The 7,916-nt window shown below is 42.3% G+C and overlaps 1 protein-coding gene across 3 annotated transcripts in view; it reads right to left on the bottom strand.

The window, feature by feature from the left end:
* LOC143804470 (uncharacterized) overlaps window positions 1-7,916 on the bottom strand; it is a 154,089-nt gene that overhangs the window by 132,778 nt on the left and 13,395 nt on the right. The window lies entirely within an intron of this gene.

Genomic DNA, 7,916 nt, shown 5'->3' with positions numbered 1-7,916 from the left:
TTTCCTACTGTAGAAAGAGGCAGATTCCAGGCCCGGTCTCTGTTCTCCACCACTGGACAAGACATTACTGGACATTCCGCAGCTAGATGTACTCACAAAACCAGTGAGTTTCCTACTGCGGAACGAGGCAGATTCCGGGCTCGGTCTCTGTTCTCCACCACTGGATATGACATTACTGGATATTCAGCAGATAGACTGTGATACAAATGAGACAAGAATGTCTGAATGTATGTGTAGATAGTGATTTCACGTATCTATTGCCATTAACTGAGTAAAACAAGACAAAATGGAAGCGGGAAAGTGGCCTCAGAGTGACCTATTTGTATTGTATGAGGAGATGTGGCATAAACAGCTATGTACGCATGCGCAGCGGCATTCTTGTAGTGTGAGGAAAATATTCTCAAGGGTGAACAACAAGATAAGCATGGAATTTGTGCAATAACAGCTCGTGATCTGTAAAATAATAAGTTATACGAGAAAAATGCCAGTACGCATGACGAAACTGAATCCAGTTTTAAATGTATAAAACAGGACGGCATCTAGGTGGGGGTAGGGACATTCCAGGAGACTTTATGGACGCATAACATCTGTGATGATGTGTTACCGAATGTTTCCTTCTCATCAGTCGAGTCCCCCGACAGGGAAGTGATGTTACAATATTTGGTAATTATATAGATGCTTACTTTCTCTATTATATAGATGATGATTATGATCATGTAATGTTAGGCTAGCGCTGTTATAATTCATGTGCCTGTAGTACATATATCAAGTCATAGCTTAAATTGTTGATTATTAAACTTTATTTCATTATTAATAAAATATAAATTGTTTTACCGAAATAGAGACCTAGTAGTCTTCTTGCCTAATTAGTATATTAGTGAGCGCTACGTAAGTAAGGGGTTTTCCCCTCCGGGAGTGAAAACTCGGTAAGACATAAATTGGCGTAGTCGGCAGGATTTTATGAAAGCAAGTTTTTTTTTGTTAAAAAGAATTTTGTAATAGATAATAGATGGATTTTTGTAAGTTTGATTGTCTAGACAAAGGAAATTGTTAAGTTGCTGGAAGATTATTTCTTTTTGGCGCAAAGCCAATTTTTAGAAATCTTTATAACTTTTTGTCTGAACATAATTTTGAAATTCTGTTTTTATCAGTGATATGTTTTTATTGATAATTCTTCGTGCAAAAAATTAGCATTTGGCATTTTGCCAAGTTTTTGTTACAATGTTTGAGAAATGAAAGGAAAAAGCAGGAGGATGTTGTGGACGTGCCCAGTTGGACCGAGGCACCGTATAATATATTGGCACATGAATTGAGCAGTTCTGGACTAGCGGAACAGTGGTCTAGTAAGCTCAAGGGTAGTGAACCCACTGATGTTGTTAATGTACTCAGGGGGGTCCCCGCAAAGGCGGGTGATGCAGTTAACCCCTCGATGTTGTTAAGTTACTCGAGGGTGTCCCTGCCAAGGCAGGTGATGCAGTGTCTCTATTGGGTGTTGGCCACCGCCTATAGAGCAATTCACAAGAAGAACTCTTTGTTGTTGGAAAAAAAAAGCTGAACAGAGGCTGATTGAATCTGAAGGAAGACGGGTAGTGCTGGAATGCAGGGGAAAAAAAATTACTAAAAGATGAGTTGGAACACTATCAGGGTGTAGCAGAAAAAGCTGCTATCAAAGTTGCTCAAAATAAATACCGTAAACGAAAAGGAAAAAAAATAATAAGGACGGAAAATGAAATAATCCGGGAGCAAGCCCGTGATGCAGCTGGTCACCTTCAATTTGGAGATGACGGACAGCCCATTATGGTGGAACGAGGTGTTCCCCATACTTGAACCAGGATCTCAACTGAGGATTATACTCAAAATGAAGTAGATAGCATCTTAACCCAGTTTAAACAAAAACCTGGAGAAACAGAAATTGCATGGTTAGTTAGGATGCATGATTATGAAGGTCCAGGATGAATGTTTTATAGAGAAATAAGATCTCATCTGTAATATCTGTCAATATATTAATTGGTTGTGTATTTATATAAGTGTGTAATACAGAGCTGGGATAGGCTCTGTGCAGTGTTGTTATTTTGGTCATTTTGAATTGGCAGTACATTATATGAAGCTGTATTTTGTATAAGGCTGTGGTTTTTGTTGTTTGGCCTTGAAGTGCTTTCAAAGTGTCAGTGGACACTGCTGCAGTTTTATTTATATAGAGTTAATGTGTTAAATCCAAAGTGCAAAATAGGCAGGCTGTGTGAGCCTTGTATGTATGTATGTATGTCAACGAGACATTATTCAACTCAGTTTGAGCTGAACTAGGTGGAGTGATTGAGATAAGGAATTTTCTTCTTGTAAAAATCAACTGAAAAGTGAAAGGAAAAAAAAAAGAGGAAAAAACAATCCCTGAATGAGCATGTATGAATAAGTGATCACATAAGTATCATTACTTATCTAACTGCTGTTGAAGGTCCAAGGACCGGCCCAAGTGGTGAAATTTTTAGGAATTCAATGGAACAAAGGACATAGGAAACTCTTGCCTAAAGCTAGACAGACAATAATCAATTTCCCAGTTCCTAATTGGAAAAACATATAAAAATGGAAGGTCATGGTAAGAGCAGTCAATATGCGGAATTATATGCAATTTTCTTAGCTCTGAGTTTTGAGCAAGGACGTGAATGTCACTTGTAGACAGATTCTTGGTCAGTGGCAAATGGACTAGCCACATGGATGATGGGGTGGAAAAAAATATGGATGGCTTATCCATGGAAAAGAAGTTTGGGGGAAAGAGGTGTGGGAGAGTATTGAAGAAATAATGTAAACCACGCCTACCACTGTTTTTTTATGTTGATGCACATGTACCTGCTGATTCACTTGAACGTTTGTTTAATTCTGAAGCAGATAGAGCAGCTGCCATTCGACAAACAACGGCGGAAACCGATAAAGCAAAAGAAACATGGCTTCACGGTACGGCCGTTTGGGCACATCAGAAAAGTGGACACCTGGGAGAAAAAGCCACTTACAGGTGGGCCCAGGAAAGAGGAGTTCCCCTCACCATGGACATAATAAAACAAATTATTGCAGTGTCATGTTTGTCAACATTCCCAAAGGAGAGAGGTGCCACACACAGTAATGGGACACATAGGGAGGGGACAATTACCTGCACAAATTTGGCAAATGGACTTTATAGGGCCACTACCAGGGAGCAGAAGGTGTAAGTATGTCTGTACCGCAGTAGACACATACTCAGGCCTGATGGTAGGTTTCCCATGCAAGGCAGCTACACAATGGAGTACACTGAGAACTTTAGAAATCATAACACAGTATTATGGGGTCCCACTTCAAGTACAGATAATGGGTCACATTTTACTGGACAACAAGTCAAAGACTATGCTATGGAACACAACATTCAATGGGTATATCACATGCCTTATTACCCTCAAGCAGCAGGGTTAGTAGAGAGAATGAATGGGTTACTAAAGGTCACCCTAAAAAGTTGAACCAATCTGACACTTCATTCGGGCAATGGAGGGATAATCTAAGTGATGCCCTCCAGATAATAAACAATAGGCCCATAACTAATTCCATGACTCCTCTGATGAGGATGTTGACACCCAATCTTACAATACATGAAGCACATGTAGTAGAGACTATTATCTACTGGAAAATACATGAAGAGGCCAGGATCCCTGAAAGGGCAACAGTGATGGCAGAGGATCTGGCTGAGCATTGAATGGAAAAAAAGGTTGCTTGGAGCTTGACTTGCATCTGAATGCAGCCTATCCAAGCGACTGCTGTTTTCACTGATGCGTGATTGCACCATGTTGAACCCAGCAGTCACTTGCTCTCCCAAAATTTTGAAAAAGCTTTCGAAGGCTGCATTGAGATGCAAGAACTCAGGAGCATAGCTGCTTTCCTGACCCCTCTGTCGCTGCAGCCACGAACCTAATGGTGGTGTAGAGGTGGCAGGATCAAAGGGGTGTGGAAAAGGGAATGCTAAGTCTTGAACAGCAGCTTCAAGTTACAAAGGCTGCGATGCTGCTCCAGTGCTTTCGGCGGTGGAAGTGGATGGGGCAGAGGTACCAGAAGGGCCAGACGGGGGGTCAGAGGGGTGGGGTCTACCGACGTGGCCCTCGGTGGTGGACTCCTGGTAGATCCTGTGTAGTACTGTTCTGCGCCGGCGCAGTAAGCTCTGGCCGTCTGCCGTCCCAGCCCCGCACTGTGTTATGCATTATGCACAGTGCGGGGCTGGGATTCCAAAGGTGGGGGCCGCACTGCCCACGCAGGCGCAGTGTGAAAGCCTGGCTTGGACGGCAGACGGCCAGAGCTTACTGCGCCGGCGCAGAACAGTACTACACAGCGCCAGCGCAGAACAGTACTACACAGCGCCGGCGCAGAACAGTACTACACAGCGCCGGCGCAGAAGAGTACTACACAGCGCCGGCGCAGAACAGTACTACACAGCGCCGGCGCAGAACAGTACTACACAGCGCCGGCGCAGAACAGTACTACACAGCGCCGGCGCAGAACAGTACTACACAGCGCCGGCGCAGAACAGTACTACACAGCGCCGGCGCAGAACAGTACTACACAGCGCAGGCGCCGGTTTGAAAACGTAAACAGCGCTGAGGGGGCGGCGCAGAAAGACCAAGAAGATGTGAGTGACGGCAGAGGATCTGGCCAAGCTGGGGAGGGAGGACCAGCCTACGTGGCTAGAGACACCAATTATGGCTAAGTATAAAAACGCTTTTTTGGGGGGTATACTTGAACCTAAAACTAAAAGAGCCACCTTGTTAGAATGCAGCATTACTGCTGCACAAGGTGGCTCTTTTAGTTTATAACGGCTGGAGGGGGGTGACAGTGGCCCTTTAAATTCCCACCCCAGGGAGGTAACCATAATAGGCTCCTACTGAGGGAGGAAGGGAAATGGATTATAAAGGCAAATGCCCAGGGACCATTAGGCCTGAATGATAAACTAGATATGGCCGTATTCCTATAAATTTCGTTTGCGTTCAGTAAGCATATGAAAATATATACTGGTATAATTGTTGGAATATAATTTTTGCATTAATTATAACAAAATGTCAGTATTCTTTTTCACTGTTGATGTGCATGTAGCCTCTATAAAAGGAAATTACATTTTATCTCACATGGACCCGTAGAAGTGCTGATTGCACTAAACGGCCGTCGTCCTCCTGCACTCCCCGCACCTCGCTATTTCTCATTATGTGTTTGAAATAATCTGCACTTTGAATTAAACACATTGATCAGCAAACTGGTGAGAGATGGAAGGAGTACTTGTGAGGATTGCGAACGTAGTTACTGATGTGATTTTTGAGACCAATCGGCTGGATATAATGGTTCAGGAGAAGGAGGCGGCAGCAGAAAGACGGAGGATGCTTCACCCTCGACATCGCAGACTATGGATTCATCCCATTAACGCACTGCGGATGACCCGGGGCGTCTATTCTACTCTGTACATGGAGTTGTGGCAGAAACCGGACTAATTTTTGATTTGTTGCTGGAACAAGTTGGGGATGTCATCCAAAGGCAGGACACACGCATGAGGTTTTCCATTTCACCGGCGGAGCGGCTGATAGTGACCCTGCGGTAAGCTGTTTTTCTGCTTGTTTTTTTTTTTTTAATCATTGTTCATATTTAATGCCATGTAAACATATTTTAACCTATGGAAAACCACATCAGCAGTGAACATGCTCCACAAAATCCTGCGCTGAAACACTTCGTTGCATTTTCTGGAGCATGTTAATTTTTTTATTGTTTGGGGCCATTCCAAATTTTTTAACACCTGCTGCATAATAGGAATGCACAGATGTAAAAATGCTGTTTTTAATGTGCAATACAACAGACAAAAAAATTCTGCAGTGCCATTTTTTGAAACTTGAAAAAAAAAAAAATGTAATATTTGTGTAAATTGCTTAAAAATTTTATGTTGGTCTTTGCAATTTTTACTAACATTTTTTTTGTTTTTCACAGCTTCTTGGCTACAGGAGAATCCCTAACTTTTCACTACACTACCAGTTCCGCCTTGGAGTATCAACTATTTCCGGAATTGTGAAAGTGACCTGCTGCGCTATATGGGATAACTTGCACACGGAGTACATTCCACAACCGACAAGGGACATCTGGCTGCAGAGTGCAGAAGTGTTTGAGAAACTGTGCCATTTCCCAAATTGCTTGGGTGCCGTAGATGGAAAACACATCCGTATTGCAAAACCGTCAGGATCAGGCTCAGAGTACTTCAATTACAAGAAGTACTTTTCAATCGTACTCATGGCCATTGCAGATGCCAACTAAATTTCTGGCTGTGGACATTGGAGCCTATGGCCGGTCCAACGACTCCCAAGTCTTCAAAAATTCACCGATGGGCCGTTGTTTGTATGGAGACACGTATGACTTTCCACCAGCAAGAGCACTCCCGGGTACAACTGGACCACCTATGCCATATGTCTGTGTGGGTGATGAGGCCTTCGAGTTGTCCCCACATCTCCTAAAACCGTATTCAGAGACTTGACCCGAACAAAAAGAGTTTTCAATTACCGTTTAACAAGAGCAAGAAGAGTGGTGGAGTGTGCATTTGGCATTCTCATTGCAAAGTGGCACGTGCTGCTCACCGCCATAATACTGCACACACAAACAAAGGACGAGGTTGTGAAGGCCTGTGTGGTCCTACATAAATATGTACTTTCTAAGGAGCCTGTTTCCGTGGATGATGAGGACTTGGAGACCACCCTGTGGGATTACCACAGCAGCTCTGTACGTTCCGCCGGTTCTATTTCCAGAATGAGGAACCACTTTGCAGAGTATTTTGTGTCACCTGTGGGCAGGGTTCCATGGCAAGAGAACATTGTGTGACATGTTTCATGTCTCGGTGATTTATGTGTCTGTACAAAGTTTTTTTATTGACACCAACTTTTAATAATTAGTTTCCAAAACTTTGGTATATTTAGGGTAATAAAGCAAATGTTCCTTCTAACGTGTGGTGTGTAATTTTTTTTACATTTAGTTAGCATACTGAAATGAAGGCACTTCACAAAAAAATAGTTTTTAAACCAAACCATATTTTATTTAACATATTACAATATAATAAAATTTTGTCATACCTTTTTTTGATAAATAACATTTTTGGTAAACTTTTTTTTTTGTTGGGAAACCTTTTTCTTTGGTAACCCTTTCTTTTTTGGGGTAAACTTTTTTTTGTTGGGAAACCTTTTTCTTTGGTAACCCTTTTTTTGGGGTAAACTTTTTTTTGCTGGGAAACCTTTTTCTTTGGTAACCCTTTTTTTTTTTTTGGGGGGGGGGGTAAACTTTATTAGTAAACCTTTTTTTGTAAATAATTTTTTGTAAGCTTTTTTTTATTAACCCCTTAATGACAGCCAATGCGTCTTTTAACTGACCTGAGATATAAAAGAATAGTGTCCCCATACAGGTGACAATCCAGCAGCTGTCGGCTGTACACTATAGATGACAACTTTCTGTATCAGCCACGATCAGCATTTGCACCATCCAAATCTGTTTAACCCCTTAGATGCTGCTGTCAATAGTGACTACATCATATACATGGTTAACAGAGTGTGGCTTCTCCCTCTTTATCCCCATCGGCACCCTGAGATCATGATTGTGTGGTCCTGATATTTGCCATGGCAATTCACATAGTTACATAGTTATTAAGGTTGAAGGAAGACTTTAAGTCCATCTTGTTCAACCCATAGCCTAACATGCCCTAACATGTTGATCCAGGGGAAGGCAAAAAAAACCCATGTAAATGATTCCCCTATGTCAGCATCAAACCCAGGGACCCTGATGCTTCACTACAGCACCAATCACAGAGCCACCTGGCATCCTATAACTCACAGCCTCAACCACTGGATCGCATGACTTGTAAACATCAGAAACATTATTCAGCTATTTTATGC

The sequence above is a fragment of the Ranitomeya variabilis genome, chromosome 2, assembly GCF_051348905.1.
Source record: "Ranitomeya variabilis isolate aRanVar5 chromosome 2, aRanVar5.hap1, whole genome shotgun sequence".
Lineage (NCBI taxonomy): Eukaryota > Metazoa > Chordata > Amphibia > Anura > Dendrobatidae > Ranitomeya > Ranitomeya variabilis.
The sequence above is the reverse complement of the archived record's forward strand: the minus strand, read 5'-3'. Positions and strand labels throughout refer to the sequence as shown.